Source organism: Somniosus microcephalus, chromosome 3, assembly GCF_052327205.1.
Source record: "Somniosus microcephalus isolate GS21.2 chromosome 3, FLI_Smic_1.0, whole genome shotgun sequence".
Taxonomy (NCBI): domain Eukaryota; kingdom Metazoa; phylum Chordata; class Chondrichthyes; order Squaliformes; family Somniosidae; genus Somniosus; species Somniosus microcephalus.
The window spans coordinates 7,023,949-7,042,065 of NC_140989.1; positions in this window are offsets into that span (position 1 = coordinate 7,023,949).

The window sequence follows — 18,117 nt, forward strand, 5'->3', positions numbered from 1 at the left end:
AGCTGGAATACTGTGTGCAGTTCTGGTCGCCACACTATAGGAAGGATGTGATCGCTTTGGAGAGGGTGCAGAGGAGATTCACCAGGATGTTACCAGGGCTGGAGCGCTTCAGCTATGAAGAAAGACTGGGCAGATTGGGTTTGTTTTCCTTGGAGCAGAGGAGGCTGAGGGGGGACATGATTGAGGTGTACAAAATTATGAGGGGCATAGATAGGATGGATACTGAGGAGCTTTTTCCCTTAGTAGAAGGGTCAATAACTAGGGGGCATAGATTCAAGGTAAAGGGCGGGAGGTTTAGAGGGGATTTGAGAAAGAACTTTTTCACCCAGAGGGTGGTTGGAGTCTGGAACTCACTGCCTGAAAGGGTTGTGGAGGCAGGAACCCTCACAACATTGAAGAAGCATTTGGATGAGCACTTGAAATGCCATAACATACAAGGCTACGGACCAAATGCTGGAATATGGGATTAGATTAGACAGGGCTTGATGGCCGGCACAGACACGATGGGCCGAAGGGCCTCTATCCGTGCTGTATAACTCTATGCCCTAGAAATTCAGTTGGTTGCGCCAGCAGTTAGCGCCTTAAGAGAAGTGAATTTCGGGCGCTATGCGTGTAGCGCCCGGGCGCAGCGCAGGTTGCGCCTCGCCCCAAATTAAGTTGACCCTTAGCGCCAGCGCAAAGTTTAGCGCCCGCCCGGCTGCGCGCGCAGAAAATGACGTCACATCCTCGTGCAACGCCCTTTGCGCGCCCCGATTCCAAACTTCAGTCGGACCGCCCCATTGTGCGTCTGGCGTCCAGAGCGTTTGTAAAATGGAACGCAACACAGCCGACGCGGGCCCCGGGGAGCGCAAATTAAAGGGCACTCCTCCTGCACTATAAAAGGCACTCTGCACGTGTTGTGTGGAAGGGTCCAGTGTGTTGTTGTGTGTATTTCTGTTTCCGGCCACCACCACCTCCTCCTCCTCCTCCTCCTCCTCCTCGTCCTCGTCCTCGTCCTCGTCCTCGTCCTCCTCCTCCTCCAGACTCGGCCTTTGAAAAAAACACATGCACCCTTCCCCTTTAAGAGCTCACTGGCACCAGAGTGTTTGCCGTCAATCACCAGCTCCCCGCACCTGCGCTGCGCCCGAGCTCGGGTGTTGCGCTCCGGCCTGACGGCTTAGCGCCTGAAGATAGTCGTGCAACGCCTGTTTTAGCGCTCCAGCAACCTCTTAGGGCGAAGCGACTGAATTTCCGCAAAGGGGGCGCAACTTTGGGGCGGGCGCTAACATCGGGCGGGCGCTAACGTTAGCGCCCCAAAACTGGCTATACTGAATTTCTAGGCCTATGACTCTAATGTACAGGAGCCATCAAAAAGTAGTCCATCACCTTAAGGTATCCTCTTAAGGTGGTACAGGTTACATACACTACAATTCCTCCCTTTTTAGCTTAACAGTGTACACCCCAAATTAAAAATTACATAGATAACATATATACAATTTACACACAACTGTTCAAAGATTCAGTCTCTGAGGAGGCCTCCTGATCCGGCCCGGATAATGCCTTTCAGGGGTCTCTGGTTCTCGTTGCTGGGGTGACTCATCCACTTGATCTCCTATGGATTGAATATCATCAGGTACATTCGAGTCTGAGGTAGATGCTACAGGCTCAATAAGTTCTTCAACTGGTGTCTCTGCCGTAGACATGGGGTCGACCCTTGTTCTCGATTCCACAAGTTGGTCAGCATGACGTCGTATTATGTTCTCTCCAACGTCTACCGTGTACATCAAGGGTCCTTGTCGTGCACGAATTGTTCCAGGTTGCCATTTATCATCCCTATAGTCCCTGGCCAACACTGGTTGTCCTATTTCAAAACTACGAGTGGCCTTGTTATTTACCTGTTGAAATTGCTTGTTTTCGACTTCCCTTCGCACATTGGGTTTTAACAAATCCAACCGGGACCGCAACCTTCTTTATAGAACATTATGGCAGGGCTTTGATTTGTCACTGAATGCGTGGCGTTTCGATACGCCATCAGGAAATTGTCCACCTTGTGTTGTAGTGGAATATGGTCTTCACTCATGGCCTTTATCGCCTTTTTGAACGTTTGAACAAATCTCTCGGCCAACCCATTTGAAGCCGGATGATATGGGGCAGATGTATAGTGTTTCACCTCATTCTTTTTCATGAATTTCTGGAATTCTTCTGACACAAACTGTGGTCCGTTGTCTGAACATATTTGCTCCGGCAACCCATTCCTTGCAAATATGGTTCTTAGAACTGCGATCGTCTTCTCAGAGGTAGTGGTCGACATCTTAATCACTTCTGGCCATTTAGAATGTGCGTCTACTGCTATCAAAAACATGGAATCCATGAATGGGCCTGCAAAGTCGATATGCACATGTTGCCATGGGGCTGAAGGCCATTCCCACAGATGCAGCGGTGCAATTGGAGGTGCATTTTGAACTTTTTGGCACCCTGAGCAGCTTTTAGTCAGATCCTCTATTTGTTTGTCGATACCTGGCCACCACACATAAGCCCTAGCAAGGCTTTTCATCTTGACTCCCCCCAGATGACCTTCGTCCTTCGTGCAATTCTTTCAGAAACTCTCTCTCTTAATTTTGGAGGAATAATCACCCTTGTTCCATACATCAATGTTCCTTGACATACGGACAGCTGTTCTCGTCTGGCTGAGAATGCTGGTAACAGTGGTTCGCCATGTGCTGGCCATCCCTTCACTGTCAAGTCGTAGACCCGAGACAGTGTCGGGTCATTTCGGGTCTCTCTCTCAATACCCGCATTAGTGACTGGTAAGCATTCAATGATGGTCGAGTGAAATATCTCTACAGGGTCAACTGCCGGTGCCTCTTCTGCTGTAGGTAGTGGCAGGCGCGACAGCCCATCAGCATTACCATGTTGTTTTGTACCTTTGAAATCAATATCATATTGATGTGCCCCTAGGAAAAGGGACCATCTCTGAAGCCTCTGCGCCGTCATTACCAGAACACCCTTCTTAGGGTTGAAAATGGAAACCAACGGCTGGTGATCTGTCAGCAGCATAAACTTTTGGCCTTGCAGGTAATGGTTAAATTTCTTAACTCCCCACACGAGGCTGAGAGCCTCCCTATCTATCTGAGCATAGTTGCGCTCAGCGGAGGTCAATGATCTGGATGCGAAAGCGACTGGCCTTTCCGAGCCATCTGGAAACTTATGTGAGAGCACTGCCCCGATACCATATGGAGAAGCATCACAAGCTAAGCGAATAGGCAGTGTTGGGTTAAAGTGAGCCAACACTTCCTTAGAGGTGATCAGTGCTTTGCTCTTTTGAAAAGCCCGCTTACAATCATCGCTCCACTTCCATGGTATTCCCATTTGCAAAAGAGTGTTTAGCGGGTGTAACACCGTGGATAAATTTGGAAGAAACTTATGGTAATAGTTAACCAACCCGAGGAACGACCTCAACTGGGATACATTCTCTGGTGCTGGAGCTTTTACAACAGCTTCGATCTTGTCAGGTGACTTATGGAGCCCCTCCTGATCAATGACGTGGCCGCAGTACGAGATTCGCTTTTGAAAGAACTCGCATTTCTGGCGATTAACTCTGAGCCCATATTCTTTCAATCTGATGAGCACCTGCTCCAAATTCGCGAGGTGATCGTTATCGTTATCTCCTGTAATCAGGATGTCATCCAGGTAGCATTGTGTGCCTGGGATTCCCTGCAATACCTGCTCCATGGCCCTTTGCCAAATCGCTGGAGCCGATGCCACTCCAAAAACCAGTCTATTATACCAGTATAAGCCCTTATGCGTGTTGATCGTGAGATACGGACGTGACGCTTCATCAACTTCCATCTGTAGGTACGCCTGCGCCAGGTCTATCTTAGTGAAGTGTTTCCCGCCAGACAGCGAAGCGAAGATATCTTCTATCCGCGGAAGCGGATATTGCACCGTGTGAAGAACCGGATTAACAGTGATCTTGAAATCGCCACAGATGCGAACCTTCCCAGGTTCACCCGGCTTGTTGCTCAACGAACACTTCATGACGGGAACAATGGGTGTAGCACATTCGCTCCAGTCCACCTTGGACAGTACCCCTGAACATTCTAGCCCTTCCAGCTCTGCTTCCACAGCAGGTCGTATCGCATAAGGTACCGGCCTGGCTTTGAAAAATTTTGGGTTTGCATGTTCTTCAACCTTGATGTTTGCCGTAATTCCTTTCAGTGTTCCAAGTCCTTGTTGGAACACCTCCTTAGCATCGTCTAAGATTTTGGACAGTCGTTTAGGTTTGACGTCGTCCTCCTTACAGGCATCTACAGTCAGTGCTTGTATGGAATGCCAGTCCACATTTATTCTCCGGATCCATTCCCGTCCCAGCAGTGGCGGACCTCCATCAGGTAACACATACAAGTCCATTTTCTGAAATTCTTTACCATTGTAGACCACGTTTACTTTTATCTTTCCTTTGGGATATACTATTTGCCCCGTGTATGTTTTCAATACAATCTCCGTATCCCTCAGGGGAATGTGCGAGAATAACCTTTTGCAATCTTGCTTATTCATGACCGTTAATGCCGACCCAGTGTCCAATTCCATCTTCACTTGGACTCCTGCTATCCGAAGCGTGACCCAGATAGTTTGGTGGTCTGCTGTGTTACCCACATTATGTATTTTCAGACAACCCAGTTGCTTACTGCTGGAGTCTGAATCCGTCTTCTGTTCATCTGAACTGTTCTCTGTCACCTTGTGTACTTTTATTGTACTTCTCCTGTGGTGACTTTTTGCTGCTGGTCTTCTTTCCTGACCGGCATACTCTCGCTATGTGACCAAGTTTGCCACATTGCCGCATTCTTTATCTTTGAACCAGCACTGGTTCTGGTCATGCGTTGTCCTTCCACAACGATAGCACTTTACTGTGCCCAATGCCATTTCATTGGGGCTGAATTCCAATGGCCTTTGCTGTATCTCTGCAGCGCCTCGTGCTGCTGCCTCGTGGGGTGCTGCAATGCTGAAAGCTTTTTCCAGCGTAACGTCCTTTTCCTCTAGCAGTCGCTTCTGGGTTCCTTCCCTTAGGAGACCTCACACAAACTTATCTCTCAGTGCGTCTGCTAGTCCTGTCCTGAACTGGCAGTACTTTGATAACTTGCGCAGTTCTGTTAGGAATTCAGCATTGCTTTCTTCTTTAAGTTGAATTCTTTTGTAGAATTTAAATCGTTCCACTATCAGCAGCGGCGTAGGGTTTAAATGCCCCTGCAGGATAGTAACAATATCCGCAAAACTCTTCCCTACAGATTTGTCTGGTGTTACAAGGTTCCTTAATAACCCGTACGTCTTCGCACCCATCGAGTTTAATAGGGTTAGTGCTTTCTTATCATCCGGTACCTCATTCGTTGTACAGTAAACTTCGATGCATTCCGCATAAGTGGCCCAATCTTCCACATCGTTATCAAAAGCAGTGATGTTACCTGTTTTTGGCATCCTTGCTGAGTTTCTCCCTCCCCTTTGGATATTATTATTATTCTTTTTTTAATTTTAATTTTTTATTTTTTCAAAATGGCGGCTTTTCCCGCACTTGGCGGCTTTTCCCGCGCTTGTCTTCTTCCCCCGCCGACTCAAAATGGCGATTCCCGCGCTGTTGCCGTCCACGCATCCCAGCGGTCCTTTATTTTCCCCTGCGTTGCTGCTCTTGTTCCCCGGCCGCTCCCGCGGTCCTTGTGGCCATAAACGCTTTTCTGGCTGCTGCGCGTCTCTGCCTGATTGCAGTCCGGCCCCTGACACCGGCTGCGGTCGTGTTCTCCGCCCTTTTCGTCATTTTCCCTCCCCTTCTCCCACTGACAACTCGGCCGACTTCCCCCCCGTACCGCTCGATCGGGCTTACCCGCCGCTGTCGTAGAAGGGATGCTCACTGATGCTTGACTTCGTGGTCAGCAAACCAACCCGGGTTTCTGATGGCCTCCCGTGCGATGCAGGATGTTGAGGGCGGATGCCCTTTTTTGACGTCCGTGTCTAAGGACGAAGCTTCCTTTGATGCAAAACTGGCGCAAGGTAAGATCAGACTCGTCGCCACTGTTGAGTCTGTGGTTTCAATTGCAGTTATACTGAATAACAGGACACAGACTACAGAAGTAAGTAAACAGGTCTTTAGTGAGTGAGGGTCAGGGCTGAACTGGGATACATTTTGCTCTGCAGGGTTTATATACCGGTGTGGTCACCACCGGTACTACAATGTACAGGAGCAATCAAAAAGTAGTCCATCACCTTAAGGTATCCTCTTAAGGTGGTACAGGTTACATACACTACACTGGGAGTGTTTGATGGGAAAGTGCAGAGGGAGCTTTACTCTGTATCTAACCCATGCCGTACCTGCCCTGGGAGTTGTTTGGTTGAAAATGTATCAGCCGAGACTTCGGTACGTACAACGATAGCTTTATTCAAGTGTACACCCGGAGAAATTCCTCTTCCCCCAAGTTTGAAAGAATTTCTGTTTTTACAGCAAAAAGCAACTGTTTATTTGCCTGAAAACCACAAAGGTCAACATGTTGATGTTGCAAGTAAGCATTACTTAGAAAAACCACAGACAAGTTAGTGATATGTCACCTGAGCTGTCTACACAATTTGTGGTTTCTGTTATCTGGGTCATAATGTTAAGACTCAGCTTAGGTACCCTAACAGAGTGTTTGATGGGACAGTGTAGAGGGAGATTTACTCTGTATCTAACCCGTGCTGCACCTGCCCTGGGAGTGTTTGACGGGACAGTGTAGAGGGAGCTTTACTCTGTATCTAACCCGTGCTGTACCTGCCCTGGGAGTGTTTGATGGGACAGTGTAGAGGGAGCTTTACTCTGTATCTAACCTGTGCTGTACCTGCCACGGGAGTGTTTGATGGGACAGTGTAGAGGGAGCTTTACACTGTATCTAACCCGTGCTGTACCTGCCCTGGGAGCGTTTGATGGGACAGTGTAGAGGGAGCATTACTCTGTATCTAACCCGTGCTGTACCTGCCCTGGGAGTGTTTGATGGGACAGTGTAGAGGGAGCTTTACTCTGTATCTAACCCGTGCAGTATCTGCCCTGGGAGTGTTTGATGGGACAGTGTAGAGGGAGCTTTACTCTGTATCTAACCCGTGCTGTACCTGCCCTGAGAGTGTTTGATGGGACAGTGTAGAGGGAGCTTTACTCTGTATCTAACCCGTGCTGTACCTGCCCCGGGAGTGTTTGATGGGACAGTGTAGAGGGAGCTTTACTCTGTATCTAACCCGTGCTGTACCTGCCCTGGGAGTGTTTGATGGGACAGTGTAGAGGGAGCTTTACTCTGTTTGTAACCCGTGCTGTACCTGCCCTGGGAGTGTTTGATGGGACAGTGTAGAGGGAGCTTTACCCTGTATCTAACCTGTGCTGTACCTGCCCTGGGGGTGTTTGATGGGACAGTGTAGAGGGAGCTTTACCCTGTATCTAACCTGTGCTGTACCTGCCCTGGGAGTGTTTGATAGGACAGTGTAGAGGGAGCTTTACTCTGTATCTAACCCGTGCTGAACCTGCCCTGGGAGTGTTTGATGGGACAGTGTAGAGGGAGCTTTACTCTGTATCTAACCCGTGCTGTACCTGTCCTGGGAGTGTTTGATAGGACAGTGTAGAAGGAGCTTTACTCTGTATCTAACCCATGCTGTACCTGTCCTGGGAGTGTTTGATAGGACAGTGTAGAGGGAGCTTTACTCTGTATCTAACCCGTGCTGTACCTGCCCTGGGAGTGTTTGATGGGACAGTGTAGAGGGAGCTTTACTCTGTATCTAACCCGTGCTGTACCTGCCCTGGGAGTGTTTGACGGGACAGTGTAGAGGGAGCTTTACTCTGTATCTAACCCATGCTGTACCTGTCCTGGGAGTGTTTGATGGGACAGTGTAGAGGGAGCTTTACTCTGTATCTAACCCGTGCTGTACCTGCCCTGGGAGTGTTTGATGGCACCGTGTAGAGGGAGCTTTACTCTGTATCTAACCCATGCTGTACCTGCCCTGGGAGTGTTTGATGGGACAGTGTAGAGGGAGCTTTACTCTGTATCTAACCCATGCTGTACCTGCCCTGGGAGTGTTTGATGAGACAGTATAGAGGGAGCTTTACTCTGTATCTAAACCGTGCTGTACCTGCCCTGGGAGTGTTTGATGGGACAGTGCAGAGGGAGCTTTACTCTGTATCTAACCCGTGTTGTACCTGCCCTGGGAGTGCTTGATGGGACAGTGCAGAGAGAGCTTTACTCTGTATCTAACCCATGCTGTACCTGCCCTGGGAGTGTTTGATGGGACAGTGCAGAGGGAGCTTTACTCTGTATCTAACCCGTGTTGTACCTGCCCTGGGAGTGCTTGATGGGACAGTGCAGAGGGAGCTTTACTCTGTATCTAACCCATGCTGTACCTGCCCTGGGAGTGCTTGATGGGACAGTGCAGAGAGAGCTTTACTCTCTATCTAACCCATGCTGTACCTGCCCTGGGAGTGTTTGATGGGACAGTGTAGAGGGAGCTTTACTCTGTATCTAACCCGTGCTGTACCTGCCCTGGGAGTGTTTGATGGGACAGTGCAGAGGGAGCTTTACTCTGTATCTAACCCGTGCTGTACCTGCCCTGGGAGTGTTTCTTGGGACAGTGTAGAGGGAGCTTTACTCTGTATCTAACCCGTGCTGTACCTGCCCTGGGAGTGTTTGATGGGACAGTGTAGAGGGAGCTTTACTCTGTATCTAACCCGTGCTGTATCTGCCCTGGGAGCGTTTGATGGGGACAGTGTACAGGGAGCTTTACATTGTATCTAACCCGTGCTGTACCTGCCCTGGGAGCGTTTGATGGGACTGTGTAGAAACATAGAAGATAGGAGCAGGTGTAGGCCATTCGGCCCATCGAGCCTGTTCCACCATTCAATGAGATCATGGCTGATCATCCAAATTCAGTACCCTGTCCCTGATTTCTCCCCATACCCCTTGATCCCTTTAGCCTTAAGAAATATATCTAACTCCTTCTTGAATATATTTAATGAATTGGCCTCAACTGCCTTGTGTAGTAGAGAATTTCAAAGGTTCACCACTCTCTGGGTGAAGAAATCCCTCCTCATCTGAGTCCTAAATGGCTTACCCCTTATCCTTAGTCTGTGACCCCTGGTTCTGGACTCCCCGACCATCGGGAACATCCTTCCTGCATCTAGTCTGTCTAGTCCTGTTAGAATTTTAAAAGTTTGAATGAGATCCCCCCTCATTCTTCTAAACTCCAACGAGTATAAACCCAATCGACCCAATCTCTCCTCATACATCATTCCTACCATCCCAGGCATCAGCCTTGTGAATCTTCGCTGCACTCTCTCCATGGCAAGAACATATTTCCTCAGATAAGGCGACCAAAACTGCACTCAATACCCAAGGTGTGGTCTCACCAAGGCCCTGTACAACTGCAGCAAGACATCCTTGCTCCTGTACTTGAATCCTCTCGCTATGAAGGCCAACATACCATTTGCCTTCTTAACCGCCTGCTGCACCTGCATGTTTACCTTCAGCGACTGGCGCACAAGAATACCCAGGGCTCGTTGCACTTCCCCTTCTCACAATCTATTGCTGTTCAGATAATAATCTGTCTTCCTGTTTTTACCATCGAAGTGGTTAACCTCGCATTTATCCACATTAACCTGCATTTGCCATGCATCTGCCCAATCACCCAACCTGCCCAACTCATACTGCAGTTTCTCTGCATCCTCTTCACAGCACACACGCCCACCCAGCTTTGTGTCGTCTGCAAACTTGGAGATATTACATCTAGTTCCCTCGTCTAGATCATTTAAATATATTGTGAATAGCTGGGGTCATAGCACCGATCCCTGCGGTACCCCACTAGTCACTGCCTGCCACTCGGAAAACGACCCATTTATTCCAACTCTTTGCTTTCTGTCTACCAACCAGTTCTCTATCCAAGACAGTACCTTACCCCCAATCCCATGTGCTTATACTTTGCACGCTAATCTCTTATGCGGGACGGTATTGAAAGCCTTCTGAAAGACAAAATACACCACATCCACTGGTTCTCCCTTTTCTATTCTACCAGTTACATCCTCAAAAAATTCCAGTAGATTAGTCAAGCATGATTTACCTTTTGTAAATCTATGTCGACTTTGTAGAGGGAGCTGTACTCTATATGTAACCCGTGCTGTACCTGCCCTGAGAGTGTTTGATGGGACAGTGTAGAGGGAGCTGAACTCTGTATCTAACCCATGCTGTACCTGCCCTGGGATTGTTTGATGGTACAGTGTAGAGGGAGCTTTACTCTGTATCTAACCCATGCTGGTCCTGCCCTGGGAGTATTTGATGAGACAGTATAGAGGGAGCTTTACTCTGTATCTACCCCATGGTGTACCTGCCCTGGGAGTGTTTGATGGGACAGTATAGAGGGAGCTTTACTCTGTATCTAACCCGTGCTGTACCTGCACTGGGAGTGTTTCATGGGACAGTGTAGAGGGAGCTTTACCCTGTATCTAACCTGTGCTGTATCTACTCTGGGATTGGTTGATGCTGACAAATAAATTACTGAGTGCTCCATTCTCCATCACCTTCTCAAGGGCAACGAATGATGGGCAATAAATTCTGGCATTGCCAGCGATGCCCACATGTTGTGCCATTCCAGCTCCCATTATCTAGATTCTGATACAGTACCATTACACATTGCCTGTTTACTTTGCCCATTTGGTAAAGCGAGGATAGTGGTCTCTAACAAAGGATGGATTTGATTCTCTCCATGATGAAAGATTAGTTGAGCTGGAGACTCGCGTGAACCTCTGGGTCTCCTTACACTTACCATGTGAGATGGGACAGGCTCGATGGACCCGCTGGTTGATGTACATACATCCACTTTGAAGGGTTCGGTTCCCTTTTTATTCTCAGTTAAAGAGCACACATGCTGGATGCCCAACCCACTCTGTGGTTTCGACATGTCATCGTTTCCCAGTTCCTGTGGTTTTCTGGTCAGGGCTGTGATTCCCTTTGCTGTGTGTCTGCACCAGGGGCAGTGACTGGATGAAATAATAATGCAGAAATACTGACAGCAGTGTGACTCGGTAAGAGTGATCAATAATATACACTCACACATGGGAACAGCACCCCTTTCCAAGTTCCCCTCCAAGTCACACATCATCCTGACTTAAAAGTATATCGCCGAGCCTTCATCGTCGCTGGGTCAAAATCCTGGAACTCCCTCCCTAACAGCAATATGGGAGCACCTTCACCACACGGACTGCAGCAGTTCAAGAAGGCGGCTCACTGCCACCTTCTCAAGGGCAATTAGGGATAGGCAATAAATGCTGGGCCTTGTCAGCAACGCCCACATCCCAGAGCTTTACTCTGTATCTAACCCATGCTGTACCTGCCCTGGGAGTGTTTGATGGGACAGTGTAGAGGGAGCTTTACTCTGTATCTAACCCGTGCTGTACCTGCCCCGGGAGTGTTTGATGGGACAGTGTAGAGGGAGCTTTACTCTGTATCTAACCCGTGCTGGACCTGCCCTGGGAGTGTTTGATGGGACAGTGTAGAGGGAGCTTTACTCTGTATCTAACCCGTGCTGTACCTGTCCTGGGAGTGTTTGATGGGACAGTGTAGAGGGAGCTTTACTCTGTATCTAACCCGTGCTGTACCTGCCCTGGGAGTGTTTGATGGGACAGTGTAGAGGGAGCTTTACTCTGTATCTAACCCGTGCTGTACCTGCCCTGGGAGTGTTTGATGGGACAGTGTAGAGGGAGCTTTACTCTGTATCTAACCCGTGCTGTGCCTGCCCTGGGAGTGTTTGATGGGACAGTGTAGAGGGAGCTTTACTCTGAATCTAACCCGTGCTGTACCTGCCCTGGGAGTGTTTGATGGGACAGTGTAGAGGGAGCTTTACTCTGTATCTAACCCGTGCTGTGCCTGCCCTGGGAGTGTTTGATGGGGACAGTGTAGAGGGAGCTTTACTCTGTATCTAACCCGTGCTGTACCTGCCCTGGGAGTGTTTGATGGGACAGTGTAGAGGGAGCTTTACTCTGTATCTAACCCGTGCTGTGCCTGCCCTGGGAGTGTTTGATGGGACAGTGTAGAGGGAGCTTTACTCTGTATCTAATCCGTGCTGTACCTGCCCTGGGAGTGTTTGATGGGACAGTGTAGAGGGAGCTTTACTCTGTATCTAACCCGTGCTGTACCTGCCCTGGGAGTGTTTGATGGGACAGTGTAGAGGGAGCTTTACTCTGTATCTAACCCATGCTGTACCTGCCCTGGGAGTGTTTGATGGGGCAGTGTAGAGGGAGCATTACTCTGTATCTAACCCGTGCTGTACCTGCCCTGGGAGTGTTTGATGGGACAGTGTAGAGGGAGCTTTACTCTGTATCTAACCCGTGCTGTACCTGCCCGGGGAGTGTTTGTTGGGACAGTGTAGAGGGAGCTTTACTCTGTATCTAACCCGTGCTGTACCTGCCCTGGGAGTGTTTGATGGGACAGTGTAGAGGGAGCTTTACTCTGTATCTAACCCGTGCTGTATCTGCCCTGGGAGCGTTTGATGGGGACAGTGTACAGGGAGCTTTACATTGTATCTAACCCGTGCTGTACCTGCCCTGGGAGCGTTTGATGGGACAGTGTACAGGGAGCTTTACATTGTATCTAACCCGTGCTGTACCTGCCCTGGGAGCGTTTGATGGGACTGTGTAGAAACATAGAAGATAGGAGCAGGTGTAGGCCATTCGGCCCATCGAGCCTGTTCCACCATTCAATGAGATCATGGCTGATCATCCAAATTCAGTACCCTGTCCCTGATTTCTCCCCATACCCCTTGATCCCTTTAGCCTTAAGAAATATATCTAACTCCTTCTTGAATATATTTAATGAATTGGCCTCAACTGCCTTGTGTTGTAGAGAATTTCAAAGGTTCACCACTCTCTGGGTGAAGAAATCCCTCCTCATCTGAGTCCTAAATGGCTTACCCCTTATCCTTAGTCTGTGACCCCTGGTTCTGGACTCCCCGACCATCGGGAACATCCTTCCTGCATCTAGTCTGTCTAGTCCTGTTAGAATTTTAAAAGTTTGAATGAGATCCCCCCTCATTCTTCTAAACTCCAACGAGTATAAACCCAATCTCTCCTCATACATCATTCCTACCATCCCAGGCATCAGCCTTGTGAATCTTCGCTACACTCTCTCCATGGCAAGAACATATTTCCTCAGATAAGGCGACCAAAACTGCACTCAATACCCAAGGTGTGGTCTCACCAAGGCCCTGTACAACTGCAGCAAGACATCCTTGCTCCTGTACTTGAATCCTCTCGCTATGAAGGCCAACATACCATTTGCCTTCTTAACCGCCTGCTGCACCTGCATGTTTACCTTCAGCGACTGGCGCACAAGAATACCCAGGGCTCGTTGCACTTCCCCTTCTCACAATCTATTGCTGTTCAGATAATAATCTGTCTTCCTGTTTTTACCATCGAAGTGGTTAACCTCGCATTTATCCACATTAACCTGCATTTGCCATGCTTCTGCCCAATCACCCAACCTGCCCAACTCATACTGGAGTTTCTCTGCATCCTCTTCACAGCACACACGCCCACCCAGCTTTGTGTCGTCTGCAAACTTGGAGATATTACATCTAGTTCCCTCGTCTAGATCATTTAAATATATTGTGAATAGCTGGGGTCATAGCACCGATCCCTGCGGTACCCCACTAGTCACTCCTGCCACTCGGAAAACGACCCATTTATTCCAACTCTTTGCTTTCTGTCAACCAACCAGTTCTCTATCCAAGACAGTACCTTACCCCCAATCCCATGTGCTTATACTTTGCACGCTAATCTCTTATGCGGGACTGTATTGAAAGCCTTCTGAAAGACAAAATACACCACATCCACTGGTTCTCCCTTTTCTATTCTACCAGTTACATCCTCAAAAAATTCCAGTAGATTAGTCAAGCATGATTTACCTTTTGTAAATCCATGTCGACTTTGTAGAGGGAGCTGTACTCTATATGTAACCCGTGCTGTACCTGCCCTGAGAGTGTTTGATGGGACAGTGTAGAGGGAGCTGAACTCTGTATCTAACCCATGCTGTACCTGCCCTGGGATTGTTTGATGGTACAGTGTAGAGGGAGCTTTACTCTGTATCTAACCCATGCTGGTCCTGCCCTGGGAGTATTTGATGAGACAGTATAGAGGGAGCTTTACTCTGTATCTACCCCATGGTGTACCTGCCCTGGGAGTCTTTGATGGGACAGTATAGAGGGAGCTTTACTCTGTATCTAACCCGTGCTGTACCTGCACTGGGAGTGTTTCATGGGACAGTGTAGAGGGAGCTTTATTCTGTATCTAACACATGCTGTCCATGGCCTGGGAGTGTTTGATGAGACAGTGTAGAGGGAGCTTTATTCTGCATCTAACATATGCTGTCCATGCCCTGGGAGTGTTTGATGGGACAGTGTCGAGGGAGCTATACTCTGTATCTAACCCGTGCTGTACCTGCCCTGGGAGTGTTTGACGGGACAGTGTAGAGGGAGCTTTACTCTGTATCTAACCCGTGCTGTACCTGCCCTGGGAGTGTTTGATGGGACAGTGTAGAGGGAGCTTTACTCTGTATCTAACCCGTGCTGTACCTGCCCTGGGAGTGTTTGAATGGGACAGTGTAGAGGGAGATTTACTCTGTATCTAACCCATGCTGTACCTGCCCTGGGAGTGTTTGATGGGACAGTGTAGAGGGAGCTTTACTCTGTATCTAACCCGTGCTGTACCTGCCCTGGGAGTGTTTCATGGGACAGTGTAGAGGGAGCTTTACTCTGTATCTAACCTGTGCTGTATCTACACTGGGATTGGTTGATGCTGACAAATAAATTACTGAGTGCTCCATTCTCCACCACCTTCTCAAGGGCAACGAATGATGGGCAATAAATTCTGGCATTGCCAGCGATGCCCACATGTTGTGCCATTCCAGCTCCCATTATCTACATTCTGATACAGTACCATTACACATTGCCTGTTTACTTTGCCCATTTGGTAAAGCGAGGATAGTGGTCTCTAACAAAGGATGGATTTGATTCTCTCCATGATGAAAGATTAGTTGAGCTGGAGAGTAGCGTGAACCTCTGGGTCTCCTTACACTTACCATGTGAGATGGGACAGGCTCGATGGACCCGCTGGTTGATGTACATACATTCACTTTGAAGGGTTCGGTTCCCCTTTTATTCTCAGTTAAAGAGCACACATGCTGGATGCCCAACCCACTCTGTGGTTTCGACATGTCATCGTTTCCCAGTTCCTGTGGTTTTCTGGTCAGGGCTGTGAATCCCTTTGCTGTGTGCCTGCACCAGGGGCAGTGACTGGATGAAATAATAATGCAGAAATACTGACAGCAGTGTGACTCGGTAAGAGTGATCAATAATATACACTCACACATGGGAACAGCACCCCTTTCCAAGTTCCCCTCCAAGTCACACATCATCCTGACTTAAAAGTATATCGCCGAGCCTTCATCGTCGCTGGGTCAAAATCCTGGAACTCCCTCCCTAACAGCACTGTGGGAGCACCTTCACCACACGGACTGCAGCGGTTCAAGAAGGCAGCTCACCACCACCTTCTCAAGGGCAATTAGGGATGGGCAATAAATGCTGGGCCTTGTCAGCAACGACCATATCCCAGAGCTTTACTCTGTATCTAACCCGTGCTGTACCTGCCCTGGGAGTGTTTGATGGGACAGTGTAGAGGGAGCTTTACTCTGTATCTAACCCATGCTGTACCTGCCCTGGGAGTGTTTGATGGGACAGTGTAGAGGGAGCTTTACTCTGTATCTAACCCGTGCTGTACCTGCCCTGGGAGAGTTTGATGGGACAGTGTAGAGGGAGCTTTACTCTGTATCTAACCCGTGCTGTACCTGCCCTGGGAGTGTTTGATGGGACAGTGTAGAGGGAGCTTTACTCTGTATCTAACCCGTGCTGTACCTGCCCTGGGAGTGTGTGATGCGACAGTGTAGAGGGAGCTTTACTCTGTATCTAATCCCGTGCTGTACCTGCCCTGGGAGTGTTTGATAGGACAGTGTAGAGGGAGCTTTACTCTGTATCTAACCCATGCTGTACCTGTCCTGGGAGTGTTTGATGGGACAGTGTAGAGGGAGCTTTACTCTGTATCTAACCCATGCTGTACCTGTCCTGGGAGTGTTTGATGGGACAGTGTAGAGGGAGCTTTACTCTGTATCTAACCCGTGCTGTACCTGCCCCGGGAGTGTTTGATGGGACAGTGTAGAGGGAGCTTTACTCTCTATCTAACCCGTGCTGCACCTGCCCTGGGAGTGTTTGATGGGACAGTGTAGAGGGAGCTTTACTCTGTATATAAACCATGCTGTACCTGCCCTGGGAGCATTTGATGGGACTGTGTAGGAACATAGAAGCATAGAAGATAGGAGCAGGTGTAGGCCATTCGGCCCCTAGAGCCTGTTCCACCATTTAATGCAATCATGTCTGATCATCCAAATTCAGTACCCTGTCCCTGCTTTCTTCCCATATCACTTGATCCCTTTAGCCTTAAGAAATATATCTAACTCCTTCTTGAATATATTTAATGAATTGGCCTCAACTGCCTTGTGTAGTAGAGAATTTCACAGGTTCACCACTCTCTGGGTGAAGAAATCCCTCCTCATCTGAGTCCTAAATGGCGTATCCCTTATCCTTAGTCTGTGACCCCTGGTTCTGGACTCCCCGACCATCGGGAACATCCTTCCTGCATCTGGTCTGTCTAGTCTTATTAGAATTTTAGAAGTTTGAATGAGATCCCCTGATATTCTTCTAAACTCCAGCGAGTATAAACCCAATCGACCCAATCGCTCCTCATACATCATTCCTACCATCCCAGGTAACAGCCTGGTGAATCTTCGCTGCACTCTCTCCATGGCAAGAACATATTTCCTCAGATAAGGCGACCAAAACTGCACTCAATACCCAAGGTGTGGTCTCACCAAGGCCCTGTACAACTGCAGCAAGACATCCTTGCACCTGTACTCGAATCCTCTCGCTATGAAGGCCAACATACCATTTGCCTTCTTAACCACCTGCTGCACCTGCATGCTTACCTTCAGCGACTGGCGCACAAGGATACCCAGGTCTCGTTGCACTTCCCTTTCTCACAATCAATTGCCGTTCAGATAATAATCTGTCTTCCTGTTTTTGCCATCGAAGTGGTTAACCTTGCATTAATCCACATTAACCTGCATTTGCCATGCTTCTGCCCAATCACCCAACCTGTTCAAATCATACTGGAGTTTCTCTGCATCCTCCTCACAGCACACACGCCCACCCAGCTTTGTGTCGTCTGCAAACTTGGAGATATTACATCTGGTTCCCTCGTCTAGGTCATATGTATACATTGTGAATAGCTGGCCTCATAGCATCGATCTCTGCGGTACCCCACTAGTCACTCGGAAAACGACCCGTTTATTCCCACTCTTTGCTTTCTGTCTACCAACCAGTTCTCTATCCAAGACAGTACCTTACCCCCAATCCCATGTGCTTAAACTTTGCACGCTAATCCCTTATGCGGGACTGTATTGAAAGCCTTCTGAAAGACCAAATACACCACATCCACTGGTTCTCCCTTACCTATTCTACCAGTTACATCCTCAAAAAATTCCAGTAGATTAGTCAAGCATGATTTACCTTTTGTAAATCCATGTCGACTTTGTAGAGGGAGCTGTACTCTGTATGTAACCCGTGCTGTACCTGCCCTGGGAGTGTTTGATTGGACAGTGTAGAGGGAGCTTTATTCTGTATCTAACACATGCTGTCCATGCCCTGGGAGTGTTTGATGGGACAGTGTAGAGGGAGCTATACTCTGTATCTAAACCGTGCTGTACCTGCCCTGGGAGTGTTTGATGGGACAGTGTAGAGGGAGCTTTACTCTGTATCTAACCCGTGCTGTACCTGCCCTGGGAGTGTTTGATGGGACAGTGTAGAGGGAGCTTTACTTTGTATCTAACCCGTGCTGTACCTGCCCTGGGAGTATTTGATGGGACAGTGTAGAGGGAGCTTTACTTTGTATCTAATCCGTGCTGTACCTGCCCTGGGAGTGTTTGATGGGACAGTGTAGAGGGAGCATTACTCTGTGTCTAACCCGTGCTGTACCTGCCCTGGGAGTGTTTG